The following is an 18,304-nucleotide window of genomic DNA, read 5'->3' on the forward strand; positions in this document are numbered from 1 at the left end:
CAAGCAAATTACAATCCCCCCCCACCACCACCACCACACACACATACACACACCTTTCTGTGGTCCTCTGCCACTGCGAGAGTGCAGCTGAGCCTCAGACATACTGTACTGTAATGATATTCCTGAGGCGTGGGCCTTACTGAGGCGCAGTCAGCAAAAGCGTCCGTCCGTGCTGACTCAAGCAGACCCCTCAAGTCCCCCAGGAGCCCCCCCAGAGTCTCCCTGGCAGCTTCCACGATGTTGTAGGACTAAGTCAGCCAACGTTGCTGGAATGCCAAGTGAATAAAAAATGATTGAATGCGTGCGGCCCTTTAACATTGCGTTGTTAACGCGCCAGTTTTCCATGCTTTTCAAATTTGTAGCGGTGAGGATTTTACATTTAATACAGAGCAGTGATTAGAGTTGGTGTAATATCAAACTACTATCGCAGCCCTTCGAGTCGATTTTTGGAGTGATCAAATGCAGTACTTTGCATGCCAACTTTGTTAAACGGGCTATCTGCTACACAAAAGCTACCTAACAACCAGCGATGAGCCCAACAAAATCTTGTAAAATACTTTGTTTAAAGACGCTTACGTGTTTACCACAAACAGCCATCAGCTCTTTTAAATGCTATCTCACGCTGCTAACTAGCTAGCACAGCTCTCTGCGACTGATGCCCCCACTAACATTGAAGTGCTGATAAGAGCCTAGTTTGGCCGGATTCAAATGTCTTTTTATTGAAGAAATATGAAACGTGGACAGCCACCACTCATCAGAACCGTAATCCAGAAAACGCTGGGTTGTGTCCGACAATGAGTGCAGCTCTACGTTGCCTGGCAGCACGCGCTCGCTATGTGGCCGTTTGAGTGAGTCCACGTCTGGACAGCAAGCTGTGTGCTGAGCTGCGGGGGGTATCTTCAAAAAATGTTAAAGTTGGATTATAGTAGGACTCCAGCACACAACCTTTGTGGGGACGGATGCATAGATGGACTATTTTTTGAACAAAATGGACCACTGGACCTCCAGCGATGAGGCCGATTTGACAGCCGAGTGCGGCCCATGTCAACGTGTCGTTTTTCAGATAGTGATGTGAAGCGTACCCCCCGAAGGTGGAGGAAAAAGTAAAGCAAGCTATCGCTGATGAATTGAATACTCAGAAAACCTGAAAACCATTAAGTCTCCCAGAACATTACGTGTATGCTTACCTTGTTGACTTAGCAAAGAAAAGAGATCCATTTTATTATCGCGACACCAGCATGACAGAATTTTATGCGGTGCTTATATACTTATTTCTTAATAATGTGCAATGGAGTGGCTATTCATTGTGATATTTTGAATGAATTAGGTTGAATTGGGCAGTAGCAGAAATACTCATATAGTTTTGGAGCAGATATTATTAGCAGGGTATGTATAATGATTTTGAATAGAAAAATGTTGCCCGCTTCCGTCCAACATGTGACAGAAAGAAGGGGGGGGTCGCCATATTGCTCATTTCTTGGGGGCGTTTTGGAAGTTGTTATTTGCTCATTTCTGCGAAACAAAACGATAAAATTCAAAATGCAAGCTAATATTTTATTACTGATAAAAATAAAAAAAAGAAATCAAGCTGAAGTGTCCTTTTAAATAAAGTGCCCTTTTAAACAAAAAGTTGTCAAGCTTTTTTGGTCCTGGAAAGAATTTTTTTCCAGTGATTGTCATAAAATGTTAAAATAAATTAAACATAACGAGTTGGCAGAAAACCAGATATCTTTTAATAGGTGAAAAAAAAACAACAACTTTACTCGCATAGTTGTTTTTTTTAATTTTATAAAAAGGCACATTTATTCTCAAACTCAAATAAAATTGTCAAAATAATACACTTTTTTAAAATTTATAACCGTAATGATCCACTTTTTGTGGAGAGAGGTAGTCGGTTTGCTATTTCTGTCTTCCTGAATATCCATCTATCGATCTGTAAGCCCGTCCGTCCGTCCGTCCATCCTTCACTATATAAATAACTTTGACTTGACATGACTTATCCACCTACCTACTCACAGTAGGTAGGACTAGGATAAAATTTACAGTCAAATGAAGATGGAACCTATATTTTTCAAAGAACTTGTGTTATTTGCATAGCATTATTTCATTGATGTATATTACATTTGCTCTATAGAGGTCTTTGTCCGATGAAAAAAGGACATAAATTGAAAAAAAGCCACATTTTATGTTTCTTTTTATATAAAACTCATTTATGGCCTTGATTGAAGTCTGCCCTCTACTTCCTGTCTCATCTTAAGTTCCCTTTGCGTCATTGTCTCTCGCTCATCAATTTTGACGTGACATTGACATCTGCAGGCATTGTGCCCGCGGGCTCTGACATGCGCTGGCATGTGGATCGATGACAGAGGGCGCTGGGGGGGCAGTCAAAATGGCATCTGAAGGAGCCGTGCTGAATGCGCGGTTAATGAATTGCTAGAACGCGCGACCGAACATTGATCGCGCACGTCATCTGATGACCGTCAATATGCTACTTCAACTGGTAGGAGTTTATGTCTGCTGCTTGGCTCATAATTTATTGAAAGGCGGGTTAAGTGAAACATTATGTTTGTCATTGCAGAGGAAAATCTCACGTCATAGAAAGACAGACACATTAAACTTTCACATATAGTTTAATAACTTGACAAGTTGACCTATAGTTGAACCCACATCGTCTACTTTTGTATGCAAAGACCCGCAGGCCTTAGTTACTAAATAATGCTAAGTGTCAATCAAAGTGACGGAAGGAAATCATGCATTGCAAACCAAGACGCAATTCACAGAACAAAAGTCGGTCACTCCACGGCCTGATGAGGACACATTTTCTGTAAAGCTGGCTACATCTTTATTAACTATTACTATCACTGAAAAACAAACAAACCCAAAACTAGACTAGTGAAATTATATAGACACATTGCAAATCTTATGTAATAACATTCTTGCATGCTTGAATGCATGTTTTAGTGGCAAAAAGGAACAAACAATTGATGCCGTTAGTGGGATTTGTGCTTCCCATTAGAAGGATCTCTGTGCTTTTGCTTTTGGGAAATAAGCTAAATTTACCATCTGATCTCAAGGCCATAACTCAGTGCCAGCAAAGGCGGACATTTACTGTGGCAAGCATCTTCCCAGCAAGCACTGCAGGGTCGTTTTAAGATGTCAAACACTACAAATCTAACTGGAGTAGAGGAGTAAAAAAAAAAAAAGAAAAAAAACTGGAGTAGAGGAGTTAAAAAAAAATCTATATTTTACAACCTCGACTGAACATTTATCAGCGTATTGGCAAAACAACTTTACAGAAGTTATAAGTTATGTCTCATTTTCAACAGCTACCGACAATAGAATACGTTGACGTCATCACAGTTACTGCCATCGTTATTTAAAAGACGCAATGTGAGACAAGCTTTTACAATATCCTGCTGCAATTATTCTCCCACAAAGACTATTTTTCTCTGGATAAAATTGTAAAAGGTCTCATGTATTACTTACGATGTTTATGCAGTCATAAAGAAGCAGCATTGGCCTGTTGAGACATGTTGTTTTCAGTTTCATTATGTTACTTTGCATTAAAATGCAAAACACGTTTGTAACATAATCTTTTAGCCTGTAAAACTAATATATTTTATTGTTTAAATGATTTTATTTTACACTCAAGTTTCACTTTTAATTTATACTGCTATGCAAAATGAACAAATATGAAAACGATAAAAATAAAAGATAAAAAAACATACAAAACAGAAAAAGAGAAATATTTTAAGAAATAAAAAAAATATGATGAAATATAGATGTAAAATACACAAAATATTAGTTGGAAAATGCAGAAACATGAAACCTCTGTAGATTACTATAAGAAAAATATAATTTGATAAATACAAATATATTAATAAAAATATTATGCATATTAAGAAAAAATAATGAAGAATAACTCGAAAAAATTGTTATGAAATAATTCCAAATGATGGACAAAAATAAAAATTTAGTAGATGAAATATATGCATGTATTAAGTATTAGTGGGGAAATGGATGAAAATTAGACCTGAATGTTAATGAACTGAAAGAATTGACAACTTCAAAATAAATGCCTACCAAGGCATTTGTGTCTATGTATTAGTTGGTAAAGTAAGGTTTATTTTGAAGACCTTCTCGGTATCGGGGGCAAGAAGAAATGCCTTGAGCAAGTTTTTGAACCAAGCTACTCAAATTACTCGAGGACTCATTTCTTCCCTACTTCCTTTCTTCCCTACATCATTTATTTATTTCTGCTGTATCGTAAACAGGGACTTGAGATTGTAGCTATTGATGTGAGAGCACAAGAACAACAAAGAGTTCATCAAATAGCCCAGAAAGCCTTGTTTCTTGCCTGTGAGGTCGCAATTATTCATATCTCACGCATCCAAATTCACATCATTTCAAAGGAGGAAAAAAAAAGAGCTGCTGATCAATTTTGAAATTTTCCAGTCTCCAGTCTCTTGATTTTTTTTTTCCCCTCATCAAAGATGGCCTGTGGAAGATATTGACTTCTGCAACAGGAAAGCCTTTAAATGAAAAACAAATCAAATGGAATATTTAAAAACTCTTGATTAAAAACATGAACTACTTCTTTGTAAATATCTTTTGTCTCATTCACATGCTGTGAAAGGCACCATTGCTATAAATGTGCTCATCTGCCTTGAGGATTTAATGCACATATAGTGAAAAGCCTTTCGAACCAATAGCTGAGTGTTTTTTCTGTTGTCGCCAACACGCACCTCCAGTGGAACTGCTCTTATATGCTTTGAGTTTCAATACCGGTACTGAAACTACATTTCCATTTTCTGTTTTTAAATTTATATCGAAAACATCGAAAAACCCGGATGACTGCAGACCCTGCATGCCTGAATATTTATTTGTTTTTCTGTATTTATTTGTTAATTTCTGTACATCCCAAAACAGATAGCTGGCATTAGGCTGATACCTCATAAATGACAATCTGGTACAATCTGTATTTTTCATAAATCTCTGTCATGGGTCCGTCAACATGGGCGGATCTTATTTATCTTTTACAAGGTATTGATCAATCAGATCAGATTTAGATTGCCTCTCTGTATTAGCCGTTCACACCCAAAAAACATTCCGGGTCTGGAGGGTTCTTCTAAGTGTCTACCAGGAACCATCTAAGTGCCGAGTTGCGACTAGAGTCTTCGGCTACGGACCCAGGTAGCCTGAGGAGGCGTGTTGTGCTGAGAAGCGCTGATTGGTTGGTTGAACCTGGGGATGTGTTTGACTTCGTTTTCACTGTGGCAAGTCTTTTGAAATAATGCAAGGAGGGAAAATTGATAAGTGGATGGGTGCTCTGGAACAGACTGTACTTAGTATTTGCTGCGACTTTGCTCTCTGTCTACTTCTCGTCGTTGAAGCAAACTGGCGGTTGATGTCCTAGTCAAACCAATACAAGTGGACACAGAGCTGAGTTGTGGACGTAAGAACTCACCGGCGCCCACCTTCAGCGAGCGCAGCCTCCCGACATGCCCTCCTTCGTGGAAGGTTAGCACCAAAAAGAACACACGGATCACGCCCCAACTGCAGTGGGCCCATGTCCGAAAGTAGCAGACTTTGGTAGCATTTGATCAATAAAGTGACACACTCCTTCCTTTTCATTCTTGGGCCCATGTCTTCTCTCCATATTATTATAGACTGCAACAATGGCAAGGGCCATTGTTGTTTGAGGTTCAATAAAAACATAATAGGGTACAATTTACGTGGTTCACGTCATCCTTTTTCTGTTTTAGTGAGTGGTAGAGGGTCAGCAACTTATTTTTTTCCGATTGTCCAATTCACTCACCTTTGACCACATCACTCTGTGTGTGACAGGCTTCAGATCAAAACGCAATCTTCCGAGGTGATTCTTTCATTGACATTTAAATGAGAGCAAAACCGCGAAAAGCAAACAAACCAAGAGAGTGGCGGGGAGCAAGGTGATTCATATGCCTTCCACCACAGCTTCTTAAAATTCACAACACATTTAATGAAGGTCAAGTGCTCAGAAAGAACAACAGAGATGAGCTGACTTTTGTGTGCGTGAAAAAAAAAGTAATTGTGTTTGTATTTTTCTATTCCTCATACTGCAAGTGAAGACCTCCATGTAGCGTATGCGTGTGTTTGCCTCCACTCACAGTGGGACGGCTCCTGTGCAAAGAGGCCTTGAGATACATACTAATCATATATGAAGTTGCAGGCTCCTCACTGAGCACGTTTCCACAGTAACGCCAATGCACAGCTCAATAAGACATGCAGCGCTTGATCCGATTTAGGTGGACGGATCCAAAGATCTTTTACTTGTAACGGTGGAGTTTAAAGTAGAGGAGATTGTGAGTTGACTATGAATGTTCTTTTCCTATGGCCACCGAGCAACCTACACACGTTTGCAGCGGATGTGATTTTGGATGAGAGAAAACTGATCTTAAAAATAGATAGCAAAAAAGTCGACCAATTGGGGCTACTTTAAAAATAGGTTGACTAAGACTATCCGCTTCGAACCTCTGCTTGAATCATGTTAGTGAACACGGTTTTCATTTTCTACATGGACCTTCCTTGCAGACGCATGTACGGTTAATATGGGACTTTTGGTTCTATAAAAGGAACCATTCTTTCACAAACCATTCACTAAGGCATAGTCTACATGTAGCTGGGGTTATTGCAAACTGGCAGTAAAGGTCTGCTTTCTACCCTGTTTGCTACATGTGTCCAAGGTTTGTTTTAATTAATAACGAAGGTCAGTAAAAATTCCTGCCATAATGAAGATCTGCCAAATTCAACAGATCTGCCTTTGCAAATAGCTATCATTGCTCTATAGGCGTCACACACATACCCCAAGCAAACAGCTTTCGTCTTTGTTTATTGCGGATGTACTGCTCATCATACAGTTGCACATTGTGCGAGATTGTGATCGTATCTCCACTGCCAGGCTTCTTATTTTTGTCTTTTGTTCTGATTTGTTTTTGACATGTGTTGGAGGCTTTGCTTATTGCAAAGTGTGCCTATTGTAAATTGTATTCTTTTATATAAAGCCGAATCCTTTCTTTATCCACAGTCAGACTTCTTCTTTTTGTCTTTGTATTTTTTCTTTTTTTTTATGCTTTGAGTACATGTCAAAAGAACCGTTCTTCAAACTGGCTCTTTCTTGTTTTTTTGTTTGTTTTTTTTTAGTTTGTTTTAAGACATCAGTGTTGTACTCTTGTAAAAGGGATGAGGGATTTAGTATTGTCTTCCTCTAAACTAGGGGTGTTCATGATGTCGATCGCAATTGACCGGGGGCCCGCCTAGCTATTGTTGACAGCATTGACCGCATGACATCACACGACATGATAAAAAAAACTCAAAAGAACGTCAATCGAAAAAACAAACAAACAAACACAGCGTTGTTCACGTCCAATGCTGCTTAAACCAGGAGAGAAAGATGATAAAGTAGCAGATCATTGTCAACAACCTTGCTTCCGGAAGGAACTTCAAAATAAAAGTCCATTTGTTTCATAACATTACTTGATATCCCACATTTTATTTTGAAGCATTCTCTTGGTTCTTCAGAACATTTGGCTTGTCTTACAATGGCTTGACAGGTGGCAGAATCTCCTCAAGTCTCATATAACTTCTGGGCCAACAAGCTAAAAAAAACAAAACAAAACAGAACTTGTCCTATAGGTACCACCCAGTAAATGTGTCTATCCTACCTGGGCCATTTTACTCTTCCCTGCGTGAAAGGAAAAGCAATGAGTGCTGAAAGCCTAAGTAAAGCTGAGTGTGTTAGATTCTGTCGCTCACTGCAATTGGACAAGTCTGAACACATGAGTGACACAGCCCAGATGTGTATTTTCATTCATGGTGTTTACCAAACTATGTTTACCAAACTGTAATATCACTGAAACATTGGTTAATCATATCACTGCGAAAGAGAAGATAATAATTTAATAAATTTAGGTTTATTTGCATCACCGGTTATTGGGATATAATCAAAAATTCTGAGCTCGCTCCAGGGTTGAAAAACAAATCTATTTACAACATTATGGCGCTAATATCCAAAAATGACACATCTTGCAGAAGTCGTGCTCTGCAGATGTGAGTGGTGGGCGGGGGTAGAAGGCGGGAGGGTATGTGTGTGTCACTACGCAAATTTTGTTGGTGTCTGATAATTCATTTGTAACGAAGATAATGATGAATATTTATATCCACTCACTTAAACTTGCGTTCAACCATTAAATTATAACATGCTTGGAATAGTGCAATCAATAGGATTGGTTTTAAAAGCATTCAGTACTAACAGGCCTACTTGTTATCATTATTTTTCTATTTGAAAAACACAACATGAAATTCAAGGGACTTTTAAAAGGATAATATATTGGCCCAATTCTTGAATATACATTGTTCATTCATGCCAAGCCAATTTTGGTTATAATCTGGATTAAACCCTCAATTTGTTTTATTCAAAACATTTTACGATTTTAAGAATGGCATAACTTTGATTCTAAAAATCAGCATTCTTTTGATTCCAGCAGTTGGTTTGGTTAGCTTACTTTAAATTAGTGGCCAAACAATAGCAAACACAAGTTGCTCTTTTGTCTGATGCTGATTTACGTGAGTCACTCGGCCAGTCCAGTCTGCTTATACATGCAGCAAGTATCGTGTGTGCAGCTGTTGCGCTTGTTAAGGCTATCATATAAATTGGCCTGTATGTTGAATAGCAGACTGATTTCACATTTTCTTAAAAAAAAAAAAAAAGAAATGGCTCTGTGTATTGTAAAAAGGATAGAAACTAGGGCCAAGGACAAATGAGACTTTTTCATATTCTGTCTTTGCAAGTTAGGTTTCCTTTCCAAAGGTATTTCCCTCATGAGCATTTTTGGTAGGACTCTTAATTTGTTTTCAATTGTAATCGCTCCTCACATTTCTTTGATTTTTTTTAACATGTAAAAGTCATAACAAGTCCTTGAATAAAGGCTTTGAGAGGATTCTACTTTTTTCACATCCAAGTTTGCTCAGTGTTGAAGCCAAAAAATTCATCTAACGTCAGAAAATTGTTGACTTGTTTACTAACAAATAACAAGTATGTTTGATAAGGTAATACTGTACTTTAAATGTGCCTGAACATTTGTCTCCATCTATTATTCAGATAAAACTCTTGAAACACGAATTTGAAACCCCAAAAGCATAGACTAGTTGAGAGGAAATGGGGCCCAGGGCCGATCCGTAGGAGGCCTATTTTCAAAAACTTAGAATTTAAATATTTTCTATACCGAAGCAGCTAGAAACCTAAAACCATAAAAGTTACTTACCTCAGGCATATATTAGTCTCCATGAGTAGCGGCATCCAAAAACTCAATGTCGTTCCCAAATAAAATCCAGATGAATTATTTTTTATATAATTATAACAAAACTTGAAATTGCTATACAATCCTCAGATTTTCTGCTAGATGCACAAAAATCTCCAAATGCAGCAATCATCTATATTTTCAGGAGCATCACAATATTTAATATATTTAAGTTTTTGCCTGATATAGCTACTTATTACTTTTTTGTGTGCAATTTTGATGTTTTAAACTTGAGGAAAGCGTGCATTAACATCTTAATTTTACTTAACAAAAGCAAAATTTGCATTTTTCTACATACATTCACAATTTTTTTGGGTTGAATTCTAACGTCACTATTGCCGCAGCAAGTGGGCTATTTGACCCTTGTTCATCAACAATTACTTTAGAACCTGTTGGCCTATGATTTGTGGGCACGGGTGAGCTTCCTGGACTTGTACAAGTTCCCATCCCTCCGACTCCTTCCTGCCCTCCTGGACCGGGCTCCTCTTCCTCCCAGTTGGCTGCTCCAAGGCCTTGTTTTTCCTCGCTTCTGTCGAAGTCACGTCCTCATAGAAGTAAGCTCCAAAACAGTTGAAGAGGGACCTGCTGATGTGCGGCAAGATGGTGATGGCCAGCCTGTGCCCCTCCTGGCACCTGTATCCCTGCAAGGTCGGGTCTGAGGCCACCAGGAACTCCAGCAGCCTCCTTCTCTCATCACCTCCTGCCCTTGGCCAGAGCACGCCGTGGTACTTGTTGTTCCAGCGCATGTCCTGCCCCTGCCCGTGCACGTTCATCACTGAGATCATCCTCTGGAACATCTCTAGGATGTCGGCCATGTCCCTGTGATCCTCCTTGCCCATGATCTTGGCCAGAAGGCTCAGACCGGCGACCGTGTAGAGGTCTGCTAATTGAGAAGGGCACCAGCACCTACTGGGTCAACTTGTAGTCGGCAATGACCGACTTGTAGTTCTCCCAGCTGGCCAGCGCGTTCAGGCTCGAGAATCGGGCTGTCCTCGTCCTCTCCGGCTGCTTTAGAGTTTTTTGTTAAGTATGAAGCATGCATAGTCAAGTCAGTGGGACAGGACAGCAACACAAACAAGTAAAAGCTAAGAAGCCTCTCTAAGCAAGCTAAAGGTAAAATGAATTGTACAGTATAATACGCTATGTGTTGATATAATATAGAGGAAGAAAGTAACTACCTATTACAATTTTTAGTTTCAGCTATGCCTACCTGGTAGTATGCATTAAATCTTGACGATTTTGTCCTGTTTCTACTTAAATTCAGTGTTAGAATGTATGCTGTTGTGTAGCAATACAAAATCCAACATGGTGGCCGGCACCAAACAAAGAGCTAATTAAGTTGAAATTTCTTGAAAATAAATGTGTAAATCCAAGAATTTTGACACATACGAAAATAAAACAGGCTAGATTCTTGGTTCAAAGCAAAAAAACCCAAAACGGGCAGTAATTCATTTTAAGTAAATATTTCAATATTTCAAAGTTATGCTAATGTACCATTTTTAGACGTCTTCAAAGTGCACGCATCGTGCTATTCTATACAATAATTATCTTAAACTGAATTCCTCTAGAGAAGCTCCTTCCTGCTTATATGCACTACAACCTGTCAATTTCGTCCTCTTTCCAATGAAATTCGGCTTGAGAACACAGCGCGTGTTTGAGTTGTCAGAGTGAAAGCCGCTCACACTCTGCCTCTGGGTCGGCCCCCCTACGGGAAGCCTTTGCGCAGTGTCTGTAAGAGCTGTCCGGTCAACTAATAAGTCTATGCCAAAACTTATTTTAAACTTATTTTGAAATACTAAACTAACTACCATACAAATTCACTGTACACTCACTACCTGATGTGTATTGTATGCATGAGATGTTGGCTCCCTTTCTTTAGGCCGTTGTGTACTTTTTCAAAATCTTGGTGCGTGAGATGACCAACTTGCTGCCGGAAGGCAGAGGCACAGTCAAACAGATGCTCAGCAGATGTCAAGAGCACAACGTGCGTGACGGGAACTCACTTTTTGTTTAACGGCCTGTTGAAGACGTGCCTCGCAGCGGATGCCAGTCAACGCGGCGCATAGCCCGACGTGGCCGAGTGTGCGCCTCATTGCTGCAAAAGCCAGCATCAGCAACTCAGCATAATATCGTGTTACACCTTTTTGGTCACTTTCTCGAACAGTAACAATTGCAAATTGTTGCAAAAAAATACGCCCGCATGTAACAATAATCTATATTGCAGTTACGGTGGTACCTTGATGCATGAATGAAATTTTCATTCATTCATTTTCAATTTAGGGAATAAGTTCAACTGAAGGGATAAAGAAAAGTCCCAAATGCTTTTAGAGCAATTAAATACGTGCGAAAGACACAAAGAGAGAAATAGAAAAGTATGACTCTTGCAAGAGACATGCAGTATGAGTACCACATTGAACATGCTCTCAACCTAAGACACTTGTATCCTAAGTCAAATTTTCCTATTACAATGAATTGCCTGCCGTTAATCTGTTCCAGCCTTCCCTCCCAAAAGCAACTGTTGTCATTTTAGGCCCGGGCAGATGATTAAGATAACACAACTGTGAATAATGTTATTGTAAATGCACTACTATTATAGCAAATTTTTGTTGCTTTTGCTTAAAGTATAGGTGTTGAGCTCCAGTCCTCGAGGGCCGATATCCTGCATGTTTTCCAGTTTTCTCTCCTCAACACACCTGATTCAAATGATTAGCTTATTAGCAAGCTCTCCAGGAGCTCGAAATTTATCCTAATCATTTGAATCAGGTGTGTGACAGAGAAGGTTTGAAAACATGCAGGATAGCGGCCCTCGAGGACTGTAGTTTGACACCTGTGGATTAAAGGTTTGGGCAGAATCCTCACTGCTCTAAAATCAAGTAAAAGCAAGTAAATCATAGATGAATGAAATAAAACCATTTCAAGTCAGAGGAGGGTTTTTGAATTTGAACCAATGACCCCAAATGAACAAATTTTTGCTGTTTTTGATAGCAAGGCAGGGAAAATACTCAAATTTGCCCTTAGTGCCAAAACGTGTGTATCACATTTCCAATAAAAAACACGCCGCACTCTAGGAAAAAAAAGTTAAAAAGTCTTGGCCAGTATTCAAAAATCATGTTTTGACTTTGATCGCGGGAAATGTAAAATGCCCGATTGTATGTGTGAGCCTCGTTTCAGTGTTACTTTGAATATGGTAGAAGCAGCTGCATACACAAAACTCGAAACGATAGCATTATCTGAGCTGGCATTAGATTGCAGACTCACAACCGGGTTGTCAATCATGTTGTGAGAGTCCAGCTGATTTTTTTTTAAGTTGGAAAAAAGCAGAAGCTATTGGTCTTTTCACAGGCAGCATGATGGAAAAATGCACCGACACGGGGCGGGGGGGAAGGAAGCTGTCAGAAAGCAATGCAAGCTCACTTGCACCCTTGACAGACTGAGATTTGCATACATTACCGATTCTTTGCACTTTTTAAAATTTATTTATTTTTTTAGCACATGATAGTCAACGGCGTGATATTTTGTGTAATCACACTGAAACAGTCGGAGCCGTTTCTGGCGTAAACCATCCAGTGACATTTGGCGAGAGATTGGAGCTTCTTTTTCATCTTTGACACTAACGAGTTCTCAGCAGCGACGCAGGCCCGCCATTAGCTGCGCATGCTCCGACCGGCTTTCAGCGCTCATTGGAAAGACGAGGAAACTGTCCTGTTTAAGATTCATATTCACATGCCAATTATTCATGGAGCTAAACGTGCGTGTTTTATTGTTTTATTTATTTTATGAGTTTTGTTGCGCCTGTGCTTGATCACGACGCTGGCGCTGCCTTGTTATAGTGGGCGAGAGTATGTGCGTCCTAAATTACACCATTGCTTTGCTGTCTTATTATCAGTTGCAGTATGAAGGAAACACACTAATCACGCCTGCAGCACACACTCATCCACCATTTTTATAGGCTGTTCATCAAAATTCTGCCTTTTAACGAATTATTAAAACACTTTACAAGAATATGATTAATAGCAGGGGTGACCAACATGGTGTCTGTGGGTAACAGGAAGCCCCCAAGGACCTAATTGGTAGCCTGTGGGCCTGTTCTAAAAATAGCCCACTAGAGATGTGATACTGTGGTTTTATAGGAATGTTGTAAAATGGATCATTTGAAAGTAAGTAAATTTGAAAGAAGTAAAATGCTGCCCACTGAAATATTGTGAAGAGACATGTTACACCCAGCCTAAGAGAACTAAGAGAGTCACAACTAAGCCACACCAGTCTCAAAGAAGTGGCGTTTCTGATAGTGAGTTGACCGGAGAGACACAGAGTTCTGTCCGTGGGCTGTTTAAATAGGGTGGCAATCAGGAGAGCCAGCCAATGGGAGGACACCACCTGCACACAATTGACTCACTCCAACAAAAAGGCACACACACACACACACACACACACACACACACACACACAAACAAAGGAGCGAACACAGCAGAACACATACAAAAACAACATATCCGTCCTGTAATAGGTGAGACGAGAAGAATTGTGGTGATAAGCAAGGCAACTATGAGACAAAACTCAGGCACTTGAATACAAAAGAAGACAGATTGCAATCAGATGCAACTCGAAGGCTCCACCCAACAATGTCCGCGACATAATGTGGACAGATGGAATATGATGTCATCAGGCAGAAACACGAAATGCACCTATAGTTAGATGCATGGAGTAAGTCATGTGTGGACCGAAGAACTTTTTGCAAGGTGTTTAGATGGATAAAAAGACATGGTGTGTAAGTTGCTTGGAAGACAAAAATAGGTCATAGTAAGTTGTGAGATCAGTTCTCTGGGATTTATGTAGGCGAACGGACAGACAGATCGATCCACTCGATAGCACCCTTCATCACACCTTGCATTGGTCAGTGTTGACCTTCCCAGCATTGAGTCTTTTTCCAGAGTGACGCGTCCCCCGGTGAGTCCGGTTTGGAAAACATGCTTACTTCCATTACGGACACGTTGCCGTTGTCGATGCAAATCAGGGTGGACCTTTAGGCTGATCGATACACGTGAGAAAGGATCCTCTCCTCTGGGACTCATCAATGACAGGAGTCTATTAATACAATGCTCCCCTCCCCACGTGTGCTGGGCTCCACTCGGATTTGGAAATGTAAAAGCTGCAGTAGCAAAAGTACCCACACTCTGAATTTAAATAGAAGTGCAGATACTTATGTAAAAAAAAGATCGTCAAAATTGCTATTTTACTACAATAGTAGCAAAGGTAAACATATTTCTACAAAAACCTTGGCAAAGAGTCAAACTCGCACACTCTAAGCTTTCTATTGACTAACTACTGTAATAGTATCTTTGTGTATTTTATTTCTCATATTTTATATCTCGACTTGAGGATACTGCTGGAAATGTGAATTTCCCTACGGGGATGAATAAAGTATCTATCTATCTATCTATCTATCTATCTATCTATCTATCTATCTATCTATCTATCTATCTATCTATCTATCTATCTATCTATCTATCTATCTATCTATCTATCTATCTATCTATCTATCTATCTATCTATCTATCTATCTATCCTTCTATCTATCCATCTATCTATCTATCTATCTATCTATCTATCTATCTATCTATCTATCTATCTATCTATCTATCTATCTATCTATCTATCTATCTATCTATCTATCCATCTAGTGCTTTGGGAACGTTATTCCTTGACTACACTCATGATTAAAAACATTTGTATCTGAAATGCTCTTTCCTATTTTAAATGAATAGAAATACCAATAATCCATTCCAGCTTCCCCCCAAAACAACATAAGTGAAAAGTGGAAAAAACAGCAGTCTAATAATATTGCAGTTAATAAAAACATACAGTAATGACACAATATACTTCAAAAGACTGAAACAACCTTTATTACAGGACTGTTAAGATTTTTCTTGTGTTGTTGCATTCTTTGCATTCAAATAGCCATTGCTTAAAAATGGATATTGCAGCTACATAGTCGAAAACATTACCAATTTAAAATTAGCATTAAGATAGCACAGTAGATAAGCTGTATTTTCACGTAGTTGCCAACTTTTCTGATTCATGTGGGAGACTCATGCTTTTCAAGCCTATCTCCCCTGGGCCTACCGATCAGTCATTTTCCCCACGAATTTTCAAGGTGTTTAGTTACTGTATTGCTTGATGTTTGCGTCTCAGGAGACCGGCAGGCTTCTCATTGCTTGCAATGCATTGTGGTCTATGTTAGCCTCTTGAGTGATATATGAACTTTGTTTATACAAAAAATGACTGTGTCAAATGGAATTTAGTTCATATAAATTGTAAATTTTTTAATTTAGTGTTCACGGTGTTCCTTAATGGAGGAAAAAAAATGAAACATCTGTGTACGTCAGTATGAAAAGCAGTTCTTGACCAGTAAAGAAACACCCCCCACCCCATTGACAATTCTGCCCTCGACAAGCAAATTTTGGCTATTTTTTTAAATTGTATCTATTATTATTATTATTATTTTACATATTATAATGGTTGAATCCCACTTTTATAATTTGTGGCCCCAACTGTGAAAGTTTTATACATAATTTGAAACTGTACTTCAAATACAGCGTTACTTTAGAAGTCCTATAGAGTAGGAAGAGAGACACCGATGACCCTCTCAGCTGCTTTCACAATGCGTTTCAGAATTTGGTGCCGTACCGCACGGTAATGCAGCTGCTCAGGAGGCTCTCAATGGTGCCTCTGTACAAGGTGATCATGATTGGGGACATGGCTCTGACGCTCCCCAGCAAATGGGGGAAATACAGCCGTTGATTGGCTTTATTTGCCCAGTGAAACGATGTTATAAATCCAGCAAAGATTTTTAGTGATGTGCATACTTAGGAACTTGGTCACTCTCTCCACCCTCTCCAGGTGCGTGTCCTCCAGAAGTTGATGACAATTTCCTTGGTCTTCTTTATGTTCACATTGTTGTTTTGCACCATGAGTGCAGCCTGCTCATGACCGTCTTGTAGAAGGCCTCATCTTTCTTTTTGATGAAACCCACCACAGCTTTGTCATCCGCAAATTTGATGAAAGGGTTGAAGCTGAATGATGGAATGCAGTTGTGGGTCAGCAGACTGAAGAGGAAGGGGCTCAGCACACATCTTTGAAGGGCGCCTGTGTTCAACACGATGGAGTTGGAGGTGTTACTGCCGACTCGAACCGCCTGTGGTCTGTCAGTAAGGAAGTCGAGCAATCAGTTGCACAGGGAGGTGTTGAGCCCCAAGTGGACCGGTTTGAGGATGAGTTGCTATGAGATGATGGTATTAAATGTTAAACTGAAATCAATAAACAGCATTCTCACATATGGATCCTTCGCTTCCAAGTGAGCAGAGCGGAGGACGGTGTAAAAGGCGTCATCAGTCGATCGGCTGGACCGATAGGCCAACTGAATGGGATACAAGGAGTGGGAGAGGGAGGATCTGATGTGCGGCATGACTGCACGCTCAAAACACTTCATGAAGATTGGGGTGAATTGAACTGGGCGATATTTGTTGCTGCTGGAAGGAAACAACTTCTTTGGTACTGGGGCAATAGTGGTGGCGTTGAGATGTGGGGGCAGGTATTTTGTCAGGATCTGGAGTTTTCTGTGGGTTTTTCTTAGGGGAAAAGTGTAGATGAAAGTGTCAGACCTCATCGCCAGGATTGGATGGAGCCTTTTGTGCAGGGTCACTATTGTCTGCCTCAATATGGGCGAAGAAGTCATTAAAGGTAATAAGCAGAGAGATGGAGCTGTCACAGATCTGTGGAGTGGCGCTATATTCCCCGCCACAGGTTTACGGTGTCTCTGTTGTCACTGAGGCACTACGCGATCCTCTTGGAGTATTGTCTCTCGGCCAATCTGATGTCTTGTGCCAGGTTCGTCCTGGCGGTCCTCAGGCCCCCATCATCCCCAGCTCTCTAGGCTGCATTCTTTGCTCTCAGGAGCCTGCAGACTTCAGTTGTGAGCCATGGCTTCTGATTGGCCTGGATGGCGATGTTCGAGGAGACTGTGACATCATCCATGTTCTTTCTCACATAAGACAGGATGTTCTCCATGTACTCCCGTAAGTCAGTGCTACTGCTGTTGGCAGCGGTCACACAGTCAAGTGATGAATGGGAGCATTATGATTTGTATTCCATTGCGCTTGTGTCCCAAACCTTCCCACAAAAAATAGTTCTCATGATGTATAGGGATGAGAAATCTTGTACAAGATCTCGTCCTATCATAGTGTCTACAGGAGTGTCTACTTTATGGACGCCAAGATCTACTTTTCCAGCAGGCAACCTTCCGTGATCGACCAGGTGTCCAGCTTTGGTGTCGTTGTAAACAGTACTTATGGTACAAGTAACTTATGACACAAACTGCATTATTTTTAAGTTAATCTCAGAGGCGTAGTCACGACAACACTCAACCAACTTCATAATCTTTGGTTCCCACAGGGAGCAGGCTCTGATGTGAGCAACACAGTGTCGTTCTAAAATCAATCATGTTCACGCAGTGTTGTTCGGAAATGAAGTTCAAACTGTCAGTTCGGAGCACTAAAAAAAGACAACAATCAAGTGACGACTGACGTTTTTTTTTATTTGTTTCTTGATTGCGTTCTTTTTTTTGAAGTTGGATGTCATGCAGGTGACCAAAATAGCGAGATGGTCGACCTGTAGACAGCGGGCAACGCATTGAGCACCCCTTGTCTACGGTAAAAGACATACAGTATAACCATACCTTTCTGTGTAATGAAACTCCAATAAAAGAATCAAGCTGATGATTCATCTTGCTTCACAATCTATCCCAAAGAGAGAAGAAGAAGAATGGGTTCACTGCATGTGTTATTTTACTTGATTTGTTTATTTATTTATTTTAGCCTCGTAGCAGTTTAAACCTCAATTACGAAACGTCCGTGCTCTAATTTTCCATCCATTGAGCGTGATGCCGTATACTCGTTCTGCTGATTAAT

General features: G+C 40.0%; 1 pseudogene; it reads right to left on the reverse strand.

Annotated features, from left to right (window-relative positions):
* Nucleotides 1-9,735: 9,735 nt before the first annotated feature.
* On the reverse strand, nucleotides 9,736-16,803 carry LOC148414853 (uncharacterized; annotated as a pseudogene).
* Nucleotides 16,804-18,304: the final 1,501 nt, after the last annotated feature.

Source organism: Hippichthys cyanospilos, chromosome 12 (assembly GCF_059441005.1).
Source record: "Hippichthys cyanospilos isolate Australia breed blue-spotted pipefish chromosome 12, RoL_Hcya_1.0, whole genome shotgun sequence".
NCBI lineage: Eukaryota > Metazoa > Chordata > Actinopteri > Syngnathiformes > Syngnathidae > Hippichthys > Hippichthys cyanospilos.